Source organism: Ictalurus punctatus, chromosome 29, assembly GCF_001660625.3.
Source record: "Ictalurus punctatus breed USDA103 chromosome 29, Coco_2.0, whole genome shotgun sequence".
Classification (NCBI taxonomy): domain Eukaryota; kingdom Metazoa; phylum Chordata; class Actinopteri; order Siluriformes; family Ictaluridae; genus Ictalurus; species Ictalurus punctatus.
The window spans coordinates 10652110-10670477 of NC_030444.2; the positions used below are offsets into that span (position 1 = coordinate 10652110).

Consider the following 18368-nt stretch of genomic DNA (forward strand, 5'->3'; position numbering starts at 1 on the left):
ATTTAGCAAAAAGGCCATTCACTTCAATGGTGGCATTTTGGCAGTGATGGTACGATTTGTTTTTGTTTACTTTTTTTTTTTCTTAATTTTTTTTTCGTCTTCTCCCCATCTCTATTGATTTTAGCATGCTAAGATTTGGCCATGCCTCCAGTGTCACCATGTGGCAAGTTATTGCAGCACTCAGCGTATTAAATCGAGCGGTAATCCTCAAACCTGCCTGATGAAAGAATTGGTCCCCGTCTCGGTCTTAATTCTCCCTGAGGCTGCTACGTTGTTTGTCTTTCTCCACTCGTTCAGCCTCATCACCGTCTTTTATAGCAGAGCACGGTCTGCTCCTTTCCCATAGGACACACATACACGCACACAACACACACAACATACTGACCTTTCTAAACTCACATCCACACACAGCAAGACTCTTCTCACTTCATCTCTCACACACACTTGATCACACACAGCAGTGACCTTTTACAGTGACTCATACTCTTACACATACACACACACGCGCGCGCGCGCACGCAATGCCTGAGCATGTTAGTACTTCACAGCTCTATAAATGTCGCATTCTGGCATCTTCATACCGTTACGTACATCCATCAGCTTCATCCTAATATAGACTGCGTTTGACTCGGTACTGTAAAGTTACACACGTGTGTACGCCGCTCCAAATTCCTCACTTTGTCCCCAAATATCTCCCGTGTGGCGCTGAGGCTCTGACACCATGGCAGCAGGATTAGATGGGTGGTCAGAGAGTGGAGGACATAAAGGAGAGTAATACATCATGGCGATAATCACACACATACTTAATTGCACTTTACCCCCACTGGCAAGGGGATTGAGCCTCTCAACATACATGAAATTAATGATCAAGTGCTTGTCTCTTTACACACATACACCACCCCTTTCTGTTGTGTCACGACAGCTCCAGTGGACATATTGTCCTTGCATTACATTTAATAATTCATCTCGGAACAAGTCCAGCAGTGATGGGACATGATGGAGAGCTGCCCATAAGAAGCAATATTTACTTTAAGAGCAGTGTTCATAGTCCTGCATGACACCTACTTAAGCTCTTCATAACTGCTGACATAAACCTATAGCATTAATACAAATGCTTATTCCAATAATCATCAGCTGGCATAAGGACTGCTTCTGTCGATTTTGACATCAAGACATAACAGGTGACCTAGATATGATCTAGGTTGTATTATAACACTTGTACAAGTGACTTTGTAGCTCGTTGAACATCTAGGACTGTAGATCACATGGTTACCTGTATGTTAGACGGACATACCTGATGTACACTGAGCTGCAAAGTCAGTTGACATTACATTCTTATGCAGAAGTGCTATAACACAGCCAATGTCATATCTGTCACTTGACAGCTTGGAACGCTTCAACTTCCTGTCAACAGAGTCTTTAAGCTGGCTGAAATAAGACTTTACAAAAGTTTGTCGGTTTATATCCGTTGTCATGAAGGGCTTATGTAGGGGTTATGTAGCCCTATTAACGACACAAAGTTGAACAATCTGTGATTATGTATCCAGACTAATCATTAATTATTCATAGTTGCCTAGTGGACAATTACGATAGTGGTCACTGGTGTTTTTCTTCTCTCATTAGAAATTAAAACCCTACTTTCTATTGACTCTCAAAATAAAAACTTTTATCTGCTGTTTATATTTAAATTAAATGGGGGGCATGGTGGCTCAGAGGTTAGCACGTTTGCCTCGCACCTCCACAGTTGGGGGTTCGATTACCGCCTCTGCCTTTTATGCATAGATTTTGCATGTTCTCCCTGTGCTTCGGGGGGGTTTCTTCTAGGTACTCCGGTTTCCTCCAAAGACATGCGTAGACTGTTTGGCATTTCCAAATTGTCCGTAGTGTGTGCGTGGTGGGTCTCTCTCGGCCCCCACCCCCGCCCCCATCCTGGGTTTCCCTTGCCTTGTTCCCTGAGATAGTCTCCAGGCTCAGCTACAACCCTGTGTAGGATAAGCGGTACAGAAAACGGATAGATTGAAACTAAATGCACTCCACAGCAGCACAACACAACTCGATGCTGTAACTATAGCTCATGCTACTCGTTCTGATTCCAGCTATCTCCTGAACTTCACATAGACTCAGCTTTTTTATTCACTGTGATAGCTGGGGTGAAGTTCTTCCTCTGATCACTTTCTGTACCTCCTCCATTTTTAACCTGACGAAGTTGTGAATATTTAATGAGATCCATGCTAATTTGAATGAAATTCATTTCCATTTCATTACTAAACTAGGTTTAATAGTGATAACACTTTTGGTCGTCATATGGGGGCACATATGGTCGTCACCGAGCCTGCGGAGGTGGGAAAACGCGTTTCGGGGGCTGCAAGAACAATTAAGCGTCTCTCTCTGCATTGTTCTCTTAAACACTCTGTTTCTCTAGTCTCGCCCTCGGTCTCACTCTGTTGATTTGTAGACGGGGGCTGGAGGACGTCCAGTGGGAGAAGGATGGAAAGAGGATCAGACTGGATATTGAATTCTCCCTGTCTGTCTCCTGCCAATACTTGTAATGCAAAAATCCTTAAACGCTGCAGTTTGCACTTTCTACACACCCCCGCCGCCCCCTCCAAGCAACCTGGCTCTCTGTCCTGTCTGTCTTTTCTGATGGCTCTTTTATGTCGTTATGAATAATTTCTAATGCCACTACTGGATGAATTTTTTTTTTCTCTCTTAATGTTTCATCGTTGCTGGAAGAGATCTTACTTCCAATACAACCACAAAACCAATATGGCTGCGCTTGTGCATGTATGAGCCTCAACCATGGAAAAATGCTGCTTATTTGGACTGTATTGTCTGAGATGGCTGTAACTACCTGATTTATTATTTTTTATTTATTATTATTTTAAATCCGTGTGCATGTATATTGCTTTCTTGCGTATCCTGTGTTGTCAGCACGGGTGCGTCGGCTGTTCTGGACAAAATAGCTGCCATAGTTACATAATACTTGTTCTATTTTTCCATCTAGACTAACAGGCTTAGTGTCGGCAGCTGTTGCCTTTGAAGCACGTCTCAAAACATTTCTCTAAAGATGCCTTCGTCGCTACGGAGTTGACTTCTAAGATAATAACTTGGGTAGCACGCCATGGCAGCTGCCTTCAGTTTCAGACGCAGCCATGCCTTTAACGAAACACGTCTGGTCAAATATGCGCAGGTATTTCTCTCTCTCTTTTTTTTACAATTTTTTTTTTTACAATTTTTTTTTTACATTTTTTTTATGCATCTCGATCAGGCGTAGGAGCTTTGTGGACAATTTGACAGCTGATATCTGATTACAGACTGAATTGATTAGGATTATGTACATTTCACTACGGTACGTAGCTATCCAACGATTTATCCAATCAGAGTGTCATTCACAGTGGAACTGTTTGTTTAAACTGGCTCCTTGCTCAACATAATCTTTGCAGGAAGATAGTCTAGATGGGGTTAAGGGGGGGGCGGGGGGGGGGGGGGGGAGTTTTGCTGAAATATACACATGTATGATTTTCTTAAAATTAAAGCTGTCAAAGTATGTTGCAGGCAGAAAAGCCTCATTTTGATCTTTTTTTGGCTTCAGAGAAGTACGAATTTCTATCCGTAATAAATTCTTAAACTGAATGGGCATGGCTTAAGCCAGAAAAGTCTTTTCATGATCGTTTGTTTAGAGATGTTATACCCCCCCCCCCCCCCCCCCCCCAAACGCCTGTGATATTTCTTAACCAATTTAGTTGGTTCTACTGCTCAAAACGTATACAAAATATTTACACCACCACAAACCCTGATCAGGCAGTCACTAAGGATGAAGGAACGAAGTCTGTAAATGCATCATTTATTACATTAACACAAACTCTTTTTGTCTCACAAGCTGCAGATCTCGTTCATTTCCACCGGCAACAAAAAGTATTAACCTTCCGCTCACACCAATTTGCTGCTGCGTCATGTGGGATCCCGGTCCTGATGCGCACCTCTATTCTGGCCTGTGAACATTTCTGATAAAAGACCAAAAAAAAAATGAATAGTGCATCTTGTATTCGTATCTATATTTGTACCTGTTAGAACACATTGCTTGTTCTTTGCGAATAACATACTGTATTTGTATTCGGTTATGTCCCTACAGTACGAACACGGGTATAACTGTTGTATATTTCCCAGTACTGTTACCTTGAAGGCTGGTAGGTGTTCAGTTTCCTCAGTGTGTGTGTGTGGTGGATTTCATGAATAGAACAGGAGCTGTAAAACAGACCCAGAATGTTTTAATAGTCAATTCTTAAGTAACCGTGTGATTCTCTTTCACAAGCTTGCTAAATTTTATAAACATGGATTTTCCTGGCTTGCCCTGAAAGAATAATTTCATTAAGGTCGATTTTTACAAGTCCAGCGCTCTCGAATGTTTGACGAGCGTATTAATTAAACAACACGACGCAGTCTGGCGAGAAAAATACCTGAATTTTATTCTTTTTTTTTTCTGCATAAGCAACAGATGGAATGGCGACGTGCTAAATACAAGGCGAGGGACCGAGCGCGTTTCTCTTGCCACCTCTGACCTCTTTTTGTCGAAAGGCACGTCTCGTGGCGTTCTCTTTGGTGCTCAGTGGGAGCATTTGAAAATAGGACAACATGAACGAATTTAACTGACGCCACTGGAGGTCATACCCGGTCAGATTAGCGCTCTGAATGGATCTACGTATGAATAACGCATTACTAATATAAGAGCTAAAGACGTTTTAAAGACACTTTTGTATTGCGTAAACCAAGGTAAATGGTGTTACTTTCTTAAGCAAAGAATATATAAAACAAGTTGAAATTTCAAGTTGAGAGGGCGTTTCTGGTAGCTTTTACCAGTTGCGGGCACGGAATTACAAGTTGCAATTTGACTTTGAACGCAGCATTCGTGTCCATGTTGCTGTTCAGGGTTTTTGCTAACTTCCTGTTTGCCTTCACCATCCTTCATCTTGTGGTGTTCCAGCATATTGGCTGAATGAAGGTCACCTTCTCATGTGGCGTTACTTTTAACAGGTATATAGTATGTGATCACCTGTACTCACGTACGTCAAGTTGTGGTTTAGGTAACTATACCTACTCTTATATAGGTGCACATTGTGTGTGTGTGTAAGCATCCTCTCTCTCAGGGATGGCCGATCCAGCTCATTCCAGTCAAGCAGTAGCCATGCCTAATATGTGATTGGTGCAAGTTAAATGCAGAACAAAGAATTCAGAGTTGGCGTTGGACCTGATCCAGCTTTTCCTACTTGGGCAAAGTCGAGGCAAATATTCCAGGGGATGGAGACTTCGGGTGTGTTTCAGGCTGGAAAAGTGTGTTTAATGCTGCACTATGTTGTGTGAGATACTGTAGGGGTTATGGCTTATAGCGGGAATTGGATCAGATCCAGATCCACCCCTGGAATAACTATAAATAAATTATTTATTTTGATTGGAGTAAAAATCTGAAGATATATTCACATAAGATATATATATATATATATATATATATATATATATATATATATATATATATATATATATATATATATATATATATATATATATATACATTTTTTTTTTTTTTTTTTGTATAATTATAAAAATAATCCCAATTGATTCATTGGAAAACAAGTGATCTGTATGGAACGTTTAACTGCTAAAATAGCTTCTGAATGTTATGCTAGTACCCAAAGGGGTCTGAACTACATTTCACATGAGCGTTCTAAACACCATCACCTCTGTCTCGTCTCACCCTGATTTAGCACCCCTCCCTGTTCCTGACCGAAAGCTTGAGCTAAATCATGGAGGAATGGAAGAACTTATTTTTCTTCCTCCCATGTTCCAAATATGTCCTAGAAGTGAATGTGTTCATGTAGCAGGATTGAGCAAACGAATTAAATGTACATTTAAAAAAAAAAATATATATATATATATATATATATATATATATATATATATATATATATATATATATATATATATATATATATATATATATATATTTAACCTTGAATTCATGGAAAAGAATGTTTCAAGCACAGTTATGCAGAACATATGGTTTCTGTACTATTTTTATGATTCAAATATTTCAAGTTAAAGTGAAGCTCTAGTGGGCTAGGACAGGCCGAGGTGCTGTTTTCTAAGTGCAGAAGATTTTGTGGGTTTTAGGAACCTTATTAGTGTTTTTACGTTGTTCTTCTTTTTCCGAAACACAGGTTGTCGCGAAGGATGCTTCCGCATTTAAAGATCTGACCGAACGACGACTATCTTTTTTTTTTTACCGATACAAACCAGTTGAATTCTGGGTAGTATAGTTTATCTCTGCCATAACGATTAGATATATGGGCTTCATGGCCCTCCCTGCCGCCCCCAAGCTTCTCTTCAGTTTCATGGGTTTGTGCATCTCTGTGGCGTAAAACTGATATTGCGAGCTGTCGTCATGCATCAGTCAGCCCCTGGGGCTCACGAGAGACAACTTGTTTGTGCGCTGTGCCGAAAAATCGGCTGTCGGCGAGCGATGGTATGAACGAACAAACGCCGAGAGGAGCTACTAGAGCATGGGAGAGTGATGGCCATCCTGCTGCTGCAGAGAAAAGACAAACATGGGAAAATCCGAACTGCTGCGGAGTTGAGGAAGAACACTTAGATGCCTCACAAGGAGTAGCTACCTGTTTGTTTGTTTGTTTGTTTGTTTGTTTGTTTATTTATTTATATTTTGCTCTGTCTGAAAAGTCGTGACTGAGATGCTGAGACACTGAGACTGAGGAAGGCTTTTCACCCGACCTCCCGCGGTTCACACACACGCATGCAGTAAGAGATAAAGAGGGAGAGAGGGAGTGTGTAATGTATCGCCTGTGTCAGGAAACAGATGTTGGGCTGGTTGGTGTTGTCTTTATCGGTTCCCCTTCGTTCCCCGAGCCATTTTCACTAATGACTAAAGCTAACTCACCAAGGAGGCAGCAGCTTCTGGAGCAGTCCAAGAAACAGGAAGTGGTATTTCCCTTCTATTTATCAACCTCGCCATATTCAATAACACTGTCGTTTGTTTCTCGCGTCTCATCTACCCATTTTAATTTTTTCTTTCTTAATTTTAACGTCCTTACCAAGAGATATCCCATGGCATAGTGTAGCATCTGTTCTATCCTATTACCAAATAATTAAGGGGTTGAGATGGATACACTGGGCATGCCATGGCTAGTCTTTAGTTTTTAATTTCCGTTCTGCTTTATTAATGGGATGTCTGACACTAACCCTAACCCCCCCCCCCCCCCCCCCCCCCTTTTTTTTGGTAATTATTTGGCTGTCTTGTTTTATAGAAGTGTAGGGTTTGGATGGCCAAAATTTTTGTTGTTGAATGTCTTATGAGAGGGAAATTCTTTCACCTAATTATCACTTGGCAGACAACGCTTATGCAACACTTATGGACGTCTCCAGTTTCAGTACTTCGCAACAGTAAATTTAAAGTCTCCGGAGTCTTCAGAACTGATGACTTTGGTTTCTTAGTTAAATAAGGAGCACTTTTTTTTTATTATTAACTTCAAGAGAAAGTAAAAAAAAAATAAAAAATAGGGGCTGCTGTGGCAACAGCAGTTGCTATATCGTAAGCGATGAGAAGGAATAAAGCACTACGGCATGTGCAGTTAAAGGGAAATAATGAACTTCAGAGTAACTTTTTTTTTGGTGTTGGGTCACATTACACCACTTCATGATGGATTATTTTCCTATAACGGCATGTCCCATCATGTTTTATTCCTTGGTAAATGGTCTGCATTTGCACAGCGCTTTTATCCAAAGTGCTTTACTGGATCTCATTCACACACACACCAATGGTAGCAGAGCTGCCGTGCAAGGCGCTAACTTGCTATCAGGAGCAACATTGGGTTCAGCGTCTTGCTCAAGGACACTTTGGCATGTGGAGTCACGTGGGCCGGGAATCGAACCGCCAACCCTACGATTAGTGGACAACCCTCTCTACCACCTCAGCCACAGCCGCCGCCCAATCCTTGTACCATTTATTATGACAATGTTGTGATACTGCGTTTTGAATTTGAGCGATTTGAATACAACTACAATGTCCTACAAGGTCCCTTTCCAGAACCTTCAAACTAGCTGTTCCACAGTGGTGGAATGAACTTCCGACCTCAATCCGGACCGCAGAATCTGTCACTATTTAAAACAAACAAACAAACAAACAAACAAACAAAAAAGCAGCTAAAGATCCACCAACCCCACATTATTTAGAGAAAATAAATAAATTACTTTGGCTCTTCCGCCTCGACTCTGCGCACTTTGCTTCTCTAGAACTCAATTATAAATCTTGCATGGTTGCACTACTTGTATTGTTCTTCGCTTGATGCATCGCTTTGCTCGTATTTCCTCTGTAAGTTTCTTTGGATAAACGCGTCTGCTAAACGAATATAAATGACTGAAGTACAAGAATCCAGTTGTCCTGACATCCTTGTGTAAATGCAACAACAGCCTGCGTCATATCGGTCACTTGACTTGGTGTCTTGTCTTGACAGCAAAATGGACAGCAGATTTAATGTCACATGACTATTGGAATAAGCCTTTGTGTTTTATATAGGTTTCACAATATCATGCACACACACACACACACCATACACAACCCTGTACTCCACAAACCCATAACCAAATGTGTAGCTGTGATGGAGTGAATAACATTTTGAAGCAACTTGCATTTCTTCTCACCCATGATAGAAACCGGATTTGAAACGGTTTCTAAAAATAGTTTGGCATCCACCTCAGAAACCACCCTGATCCTATAATAGATAGAACACTCCAGTGATCTTCAACCTCTAACTAGAAGCATCTCTGCAGCACAAAGCAGTGAAGTATGTAAAGGAACAGAAGAGAAAGTGATGATTCTATCATTCCTCCTTTTTTTCCCCCTTCATTTATTTATTTATTTATTTATTTATTTATGTACTTACTTACTTCCCTCCAAGGCTTGTCTGTATAAGCTGGACAATGGGGTCAGCTGCCCTGGTGACAGACATGGCTGCATTTTGATGAATCGCCCGGGGGGAAGACTTGTCCGAAAAGTAGCAAGTAGCTTGCAGAACTGTAGGAAGTGCTGTGTAGTGGTATGTATTGACTCCGAGGCTGTAAATACAGTGTCAGCATGGATTTATTATTTTTTTTCCCCCCTCTATTTCCGTATAGCCCTATTCAGTATGGGCTAATTTTACATGTGGTGGTGGGAAGTGTAATTATTACCCGCGTATCTCTGGGATTTAGGTCCTGTCCAAATCTGTCATGTCAGTAATATTTCATGGGCACACCTAGTGAACAGTAAAAATAACCAGTGGTGGCTTCATGGTTAATGTTACTGATCAGAAAGATGCGGTAGCATGGCCGAGTGGTCTAAGGTGCTGGATTTAGGCATTTCCTTGTCGTTCAAATCCCACCGCTGTCAAGCCCTTTAGGGGTTGTGGTGGCTCAACAGTTAAGGCTCGGGGTTACTGATCAGAAGGTTCAGAAGGATGATCAGGGTTACTGTTGCCACTGTTGAGCTCTTGAGCAAGGCCTTTAACCCTCTCTGCTCCAGGGACGCTGTATCATCGCTGACCCTGCGCTCTGACCCCAGCTTCCTAACAAGCTGGGATATGCTGTAATGTACTGTAGTGTACATGTGAGAGGTCAGGGCTTGACCATGTGCTCTGATCCCAACAAGTTTGGGATACACTACTGTGCTGTAGTGTATATGTGACAGGCTTTTTTCATCTTCCAACTAACAGGGGGGCTACATTTCACTCAAATAATCACGCTTTCCATGTGTGCTGAGGAATCTATAGGAATCCGAGGACACAGTGGGCATAGCTTGACCAAAAATTAGACCGTTAAAAATTGGAAAAAAAAACCATAGGCTTGTTTTTTTTTACCAATCTTCAACTGTCCGTTGCCTAAAATTGTTTCGGAAGCAGAAGCTATGCATATTCGCGTAGTACGCATAGAGGTGTGATCGAGCAGACACGTCCATCTCTTAACAAAAATGTCTGTAACTGTTATCCAGTCCAAATAGTACCTGTGTGTGTGTGTGCGTGTGTGTGTGTGTATGTGTTTGAGTGACGGCGTTAGGATGTGCCCGAGTGCGTGTTGCTGGTTTGTCTTTGGGGTTATGGGTAATGCATTCAGAGCTTGGAGAAAATGTCTACGCATGCTACTTCCTATCTTTCTTTGTGTTTTTCGATTACAGGCACTGAGAGATCATTTCGGTTGACTCGTCATGCCATGACTGCCCTCCATAATGTTATTTCTTTAAAATTATCATAATTATTCCTCTTTTTAGTTGACGGCTTGTCAGGGGGTATCTACGTTCTAATGAAAAGCCATAACTGGAAAATTGAGTCTGTTCATGATGCCCGTCTTTTTAATTAAAAGTTCCAGGTGGTTTCATTAAGCCCCTTCAATGTACTACTGTTCAAACAACTCGTTTATTTATCTTTGGCAGATGTGAAAGCTTGTTCTCGCTCAAGCTTCCAAGGTATATCACAAACATTTACTTTGTGTTTTCTTGACAAAATACATTTATTCCCCCCCCCCCCCCCCCCTCCCCAAGGGCAGCATGGTGATAGTGTGTATCTTTTGCTGTTCCACAGCTCCAGGGTCCGTGGTTTAATCCTGAACTTGGGTTTTTGTCTGTCTTCTCCCTGTATCCCCAGTATAGGTTTCCTCGGGGGTTGTCCAGTTTCCTCCCACATCCCAAAAACAGGACTTTCAGGTGTATTGAGTGCTCTAAATTGTCCCTAGTTGTGAATGAGTGGGCGACTTATTCCCCAAATAACCTGTACAAAAGGTCATCTTATCGGAGGTGTTCCAAGTAGAACCTCTTGAGAAAGCTCTCCAGAGAACCCAATAGACATTCTTTATTTTTTTCTATATTATACATATTTAAAGGTTATCTTTAAGAAAGGTCATTTATTTTGCTAGTAATTAATTAATGGAGTCTGCTGTTTTTCTTTTATGTGGTGTTTTAAATTTGTTAACTTTTTTTTACCGTGAAGAAAAGACCTGTATGGTTTTTAAGCAGCTCACTGATGTACCCAGCAGCCCACGTTAGCCTTTCTTCCTTTTGTTCAGTGAAACATTATAATTGGCGATTGCGCTATAATAGAGTTTTTAGCTGCAGGTAATTTCATTTTTATATCCTGTCCCACGCCTCTTCCTCCATCAGTCTGAGTCTATTCTTCTTGTCTGTCTATTAAAATGCAGTGTTATGACAATAAAGCTTGAACCAGCACTTGCTCTACTGCTTTTAAGCCAAGCGAATATCCACGTGTGTCCCTGTACAGACTTTATTCGTTGTTTAACGCTGTGAATTAATGCCTCTCTACATGAGCGTGCTGCAACTTCCTGCTGCAAATTAGACTTTAGTGGGGTAAAAATAGATTGATTTGTTCAGGATTGAAAGGGATAAAAGAGACCGAGAAAATGTTTTTTCTTACAGGCTGATAAGTGTGTTGATGTCCACAGTGCCCGGGATCTACATACCTGTAAGGTGTATTATATAATGCCGTTTACGCTTCACTGGTTACTCACGCTTTGTCCGTTTGTATATCCCATTGGCTCATGTCTAGGGCTTATAGATTGCTTGGAAACTAATCTGTTGGTTTATCTTCCCATCTCAGTTTCATTTGCTCCCTCCTTAGCTGCCGGCTCCTGCAAGCTCTGCGTTCTCTCCCTGTGGTAGCCGTATCAGCAAATGCTGGAGGTTTATGATGCATGACTAGAAGAGGGAGAGCTCACTGCAAACTGAAAAGAAGAGAGTGGGAGGGAGAAATGTGAAGAAATAGAGAGTCAGAAGGAAAGTGAAGAGGAAAGGGTGTAGCATTGTAGCCCTGAACTCAAGAACATGATATTCTTCTGGTTGCTTGATTCTGATTGGTGTTTGAGGTCTTATTTAAAATAAATATGTGTGTGTGTGTGTGTGTGTGTGTATATATATATATATATATATATTTTTTTTTTTTTTTTGAAGACACCATTAAACTCGGTACTTCTTTGTAAAACTGACTTGAGGAGCTCAGGTTTTGATGTCACATATAGGTTCCATGGCTTTGAACCAATCACAGTCCAGTTTGCAAATGGCCTTGTTGTTGTTGTTGCTGATGCTGTTGCGAGTGCTGCTCTTTCTCTTGTTGCTGTTGTGTGTTTATTTATTCATTGTTAGTTTATTAATTACCATTACTCAAAAAAATCTAATTTAATGGAAAATGATGCACACACTGTAGTCACATTTCTAGGTAAAAGAAAAGTATTCCAGGTACAATAATTATAAGCTATACCTTTTCTTGTCATTGGTATGTTTTCTTTCATTTCATGTCTTTTGTAGCTTTTATATATATATATATATATATATATATATATATATATATATATATATATATATATATATATATATATAAATATATATATATATATATATATAAATATATATATATATATATTTTACATGGGATTAGGCATATCGCATACTATTATGATTTACTCGGGAAAACAAATTACAGGATGAATGGTGGTCCTTGAGGTGGTTAATTATATTATATGGTGGTCAATTATATAATGTAAACATTTAAAAACACTTGATATTTCCAGCTTAAAGCTATATACTGGTATAATAATAATAATAATAGCAATAATAATAATAATAATAATAATAATAATAATAATAATAATAATACTGATGATGGGGAAACTACTAGCAGCTTTGTTTCTGAGAGTGTAGAACAGAGTTGCCAGGTCTGTGCCTTTGCCACAAAATACTACTTCTATTACAATAACTATTGATTACTTTTGTCAGTGGCTTGGGTGTTTTGCATAGAATTAGATTTTATATTAGAAACAATTAGTTCCATCTATCCATCTCTGTGTGTGTGTTTATATGTATAAATGCGTAGTGTTTCTCTTCATTATTACTTTTCTGACACAAATGTGATGTAGATTATTAGCAGATGGTTCACTGGCTAGCTGTTTGTGATGGCAGGAGGATACTGGATTATTGCCACATCGCATAATAATACATAATCATAGATCTTGGCATTTTTAATAGAGGTGGTCATATGGCATTTTCTAGTCCTTTGTGCGCATTACCCAACGTATCATTCCACACAGATGTTTTTAGTTTTTTTTTTTTTGCCTTTGGTCCAAGCTCTTTTAGTCGACTTGGTGAGGTTCGGAGCTTGTTTTAGCTGATCTAGAGTCAGTATAGGGCCTTAACAGGGGCAAATCCCAGGGCTGTAGTGGGATTTGCTCTCATCTGAGGCGGCACTGATGTCTCTGTCTCAGCAGCATTAGTGCAGGGCTTTGACACCATGCAGAGGAGATCCCCTGTAGTTTTGGTGTTCTAGTGGTCTGATTCACTGAGCATTAGAATGTCTGTCGGCAACTGACAAAACTGACTGCCAACACAAACTCCTCTCCTACTCTGTCTAGCTCTCCCTGCTGAGTACATGAGAGTGACAGAAGGGCAAAAGAATAACAGGAAGAGAGAGAGACTAGTGCTTGTAGAATGAATTTCACTGTTTGGATATTATTAGTGTTCATATTATTACCATACTCAAAGGCAAAAATTACAGATTGAATTTTTGCAGTCTTGTGTTCTTTTAGTTGCTTAAGGTATGTTTTAATAAATCACTTGTTTCTAAAACTTGTTGGCTAAATTCCCCATGTATGCAAAGATCTCTGTATGTATACATGCATGGATGGACTGAGATGGATGGGGATGGATGGAGATGGATGGATGGATGGATGGATAGCTATACATGCCTTGCATGCACCCCCTCTCCCTGAACTTTTACACACTTTGTAGCCTGGATGAAAGGCATCCCCACAACGTGACGCTCCCACCACCATGCTTCACTTGTATGAGCAGTGTTGGGTTTCTGCCAAATGTTGTTCATTGAAGATTTTTGAATTTGCTTCCTTTCAAATAACTTGACGAAAATTGTATGGCTTTTTTTTTTTCTCTCATCACTTCTCATCCATAAAGTTCAGATGTGTGAACAGCTTCTCCCCCACTGAGCTGTGGATCTCTCAACCTCCTTTTGCATTGCATTGCTCTTTTTGAATAGAATAGAATATTGTAATAATAAACCCAAAAATATTTAGTGTAGCTGCATTTGGGTGCTAAATTGTTTGAGCAATTAAAATTCAAGTGCAGTCTTTGAATTGCTCGAAGACCGAGGAAAGGAGAAAAGATTACTACAGTAAAAGCTATTCAGGTTTGCGGTCTTGAATATCTGCATTGCAGAAAGTGCATGAATTGAATTCGGAGACTTTAGAAGGAACAAAGTAAGAGAGGGAAAGGTAAAAAGAGGAGAACGAATATGTGCGGAACAGATCCGTGACATTTTCAGAGGCCATGGTCTGTGCCTGATAACACATGTGAAGATCACGCTGTCTCCTCTCTGATAGGAAAGAGACATTTCACACAGCACTTCAGCCTTCCGGCCTAGAAAGTAGCTCAATATAACATTCTTTCAGACGTGTGTGTGAAGTGTTCGGGCTGCTGAGGTGTCTTATGCCACTAAGATTTGAGTACAGTAAGTAAGGATCAGGAAATGGGAATGTATGTATGTTTGTGTGCTTGTCTTTACATGTATTTAAGCTTCATTAGGACCAAGAAGGTCCTTAAAATGACAGGACTGTGCCAACTGTCCTCAGAGAAATGGTGTTTTTACACCATTTTAGACTTGCTATTGACCTACCATTGCTTGGTGGGGGGGAGGGGACAACCCTAGACTTTATAGCACATTACTCATTACACATTACATATAGTTGGAACCAGGGTATTGGGTGAAAGTGGTAATGTGGAGGAAATTTCCAATTTGCATATTCATAGATCTTATTAATAATGTACTAATTTATGACAGGAACGCACTGTGATGTACCGGATTTATTTGTATTCCAGAAAAAAAAAATGCTACTCAACCTAATTTATCTTTATATCTTTGAAATACACACTTGGGGCTTCTTAAGCCTTCATTTTGAACTTCCACTAAACATTAATGTGCCTCTGTAGAGCTCAGAAAGCACTGCAATATTACAGGGATACTACAAGCCTTGGTGTAAGTAATAATTCTTTTGTAGATAGGAGGTAATTTATTTGTGGCTTAACATCTAGTGCCACATGAGGTTCGTAAGGCTGGTAATGATGATGATATTTGAAACATACATCAATGTATCTTGCTCAATTTTAATAATATTAAGGTTCTCAAATCCCAAGTCGCATCACAGTACAGCCTTATCAGCTTTATTAACTTGCGATGCTGATATGTTCTCAATTCCACTTCACAAGTTAAGATTCAGGGGGCAGCCTTAAACTTACTAAAGTACTAAATGAGCAGTTTCAGATCTCAACAACTTGTGTCCATTGAGAAATAATATATATATATTTTTAAAGTTACTGATGTCCTCCTGACAGTGTGTGCATGTGGAGGGTTAGTGCTGAAGGAAGTGTGATGCAGTGGCAAATATGAATCTGTGCAGGCCACTTTGCTCCTCTCAATTTTCCATTTATGAAAGTGCAGTATTTGTCAGTAAAAGGAAGCGTAATTCTGACATCCATCCATTCATTTTCCATACCACTTATCATACACAGGTTCACGGAGAGCCTGGAGCCTATCCCAGAGTGTCAACCCTTCGTAGGGTACAATCGCGCACACACACCTATACACAGAACAGACAATTTGGAAGTGCCATTCAGCCTTCAACATGCTTCTTTGGAATGAGAGAGGAAACTGGAGTACCCGGAGATAACCCGCAAAGCATGATGGGAACATGCAAACTCTGCAGCAATGGATTCCAACCAGAATATTTCAGTGTTGCGTAGGAGGATGGGAAATGTCGAATGCATATTTTTAACGTGTTAAGCTTGACAATATGCATTCAACCTCAAAACAAATATTTTGCTTAGAAACATTGGGCCAAAAACTTTGCATGAATTTAACACCAATACTGATATCTGTTGGGGGAGTGGGGGAAAGCCTTTTTTGCACACCCGATTAAACAAAAACAGTGTTATGTAACTTAGTTCATCGCACTTCATTTATTTTGCTCGTCTTTGGCTAGCCAACTGCGTCTTCTACAATTATTGCTCATGCTACATCACAGGGTGGCAGAACACACTCGGAGAAAGCCGTTATCCACCCACTTCTGCATACAGAAACCTATGATTGGCTAGTGTTACTGTGATTGATAGGTGAGAGAGAGTACGCCACCCCTTCCATGCAAAAAACAAAGCTAATTTTGCTCTTTTAGACTCCTGGCCATGGATACCTGTGGCATAACAGGGATTTTGGCAAGCTCTGGGCTGTAGGACAAATGTTTTTCTGTTGTGACTCCATTTGCCTTTTTAGTATCTATTAGCATCTGCCATATCACTTCTGTTTAAAATGTAAGATATGGCAACAAACTCTGTTGCATTCTTTCATCAGCACATGTGACTGATAGTTCATCTTGGAAATTGTAGGCAGTTGTCTTTTTGAAGAGGAAGTGACACATTCATTAATGATCGTTCATTAAAAGTAATTTTAGTGCTATTACATTACCGTCTGTGACATTTGGACATTTTGGAGTGCTAAAACCTTGATGAAAGGCGTCCCCACATCATGATGCTCCCAACACCATGCTTCACTGTTGAAATGGTGTTCCCAGTGTGATGAGCAGTGTTGGGCTTCTTCCAACGTAGTGCATTGTGTCAAGGCCAAAAAGGTCAATTTGGTATCATTTGCAGACTTTCTAGCATGCCATGTGGGTTTTATTTTCTTATCACCCGATTCTGGAAAGATCCTGTTCTGCTATGATCTAGCAGAAATGAAGTACTGCCAGTAGGCTATTTTTGTCCACATCACTCAACCCTAAAATCTGTACTCACTCACAACACAATCGACGTTGTTCAGTCTCTCCGCTAATCTGATTTAATTTCCTGTTTACTTCATTAGAAGCTGTTTCAGGTCATTTAGAGCCTGTCATGCTAAAAGGCCAACTGTGTGTGTGTGAGCGGAAGTGGATCTGTCAGGGTTTGTACATCACAAATCAATGCTAATAAACAATAGCTCTAATTACCCAGAAAGAGAAGGACTAATCACATTTGGGTTTCCAAACAGTGTGTTTTTCCTGCCAGGTGAAACTAGTAAATGAGTTTGTGGGAACATCTCATGGAGCTGTCAGTGTCCTTTAGTTTATCTTGAGGGTGTACAGGTGTGTGTGTGTGTGTGTGTGTGTGTGTGTGTGTGTGTGTGTGTGTGTGTGTGTGTGTACAGGTTATTAATGCATCTCATATTTTGTGCTTCTGCTGGTTTTCTCTGGTGAAGGGCTCCATCATGGGCCATTAAATGTGTTAATGACAGCCACCTACAATTTGCTAATGGCAGCCAATGACACACACACTCCACAAGATCACCAGTGCTCTTAAAACTTTCCTAAGGAAATAAACTGTAATGAACTCTTCATTCATTCATTTATGTATAATTTATTAATTTGCAATTTTTTTGTTCATTTGTAATTGATCTATTTTATGTTTTCTATGTATTCACTTATCTACATACTACATATTTTTGCTTTATTTACTTATCTGTTCATTGAGTTATTTTAGCTTGTATTAGCTTGATTTCGTTTAAACGTTTTATTTACTTGTGTGTGTTTTTGTATATTTATCTGTATATTGATTTGTTCATTTGCTATTTATTTACTTATTTACCGTTAATTAGTTAATTTATTTATGTTTACGGTTTGTCTATTGTGTCTAGCCCTGGATTGCATCTTGGGTTGCTTTGGGGTGTGTGTGTGTGTCGGGATCCTTTGAAAAGCTACACAAGTACATCCATAGAGAACTGAATCAGGCAATTAGCACCATGATTTTGATTCACTCTGAACTACTTGAAATGTTTTAATATGAATCCAAATAATCAATGCACAATAGCAAAGCAGTCTAACTGATTAAAGACTGTCAATTTGCCAAGGAAAAACAAACTCCTCAAACCCGTAAATTCAAATAACACCAAGATGTGAAAAGGGCACATCACATCTATTAGATCGTGTTAGCGGCATGAGTGGATGCTAACTAGCATTGGAAAAGCAAACACTATGGAAAGTTGAATTGGTAGTGCGTGATCTAATGAAAGAAAAGTGAAACACACTGACATGGGTGGCGGCGATGGAGCTTGGTAGGGAAAAACTTACTGTTGACCTCAGGGGCAGGGGTGTGTGGGTTGGGGGATCACGTCGGACTCCTGTTTTTATCTCGTTAGGGGTCAAATGCGTTAATCTGTTTACCAAAGGTCCTCACAAGGATAGCAAAACAAATCTGTATGTGTGTGTCTGAACTCATCCTCGAGTGTGGAGTTGGACAC

The 18368-nt window shown here is 40.1% G+C and overlaps 1 protein-coding gene and 1 long non-coding RNA gene across 3 annotated transcripts in view; one reads left to right on the top strand and one right to left on the bottom strand.

Moving 5' to 3' along the window:
* The window catches only part of nrxn2b (neurexin 2b), a 659496-nt gene that overhangs the window by 102701 nt on the left and 538427 nt on the right, over positions 1–18368 (top strand). The gene's annotated exons all lie outside the window — the stretch shown is intronic.
* On the bottom strand, positions 3838–9147 carry LOC108261006 (uncharacterized). The gene is made up of 3 exons (XR_001811304.3): positions 8953–9147; positions 4177–4245; positions 3838–4004 (listed from the first exon to the last, which is right to left on the bottom strand). It is a non-coding gene; the product is annotated as an uncharacterized LOC108261006 (long non-coding RNA).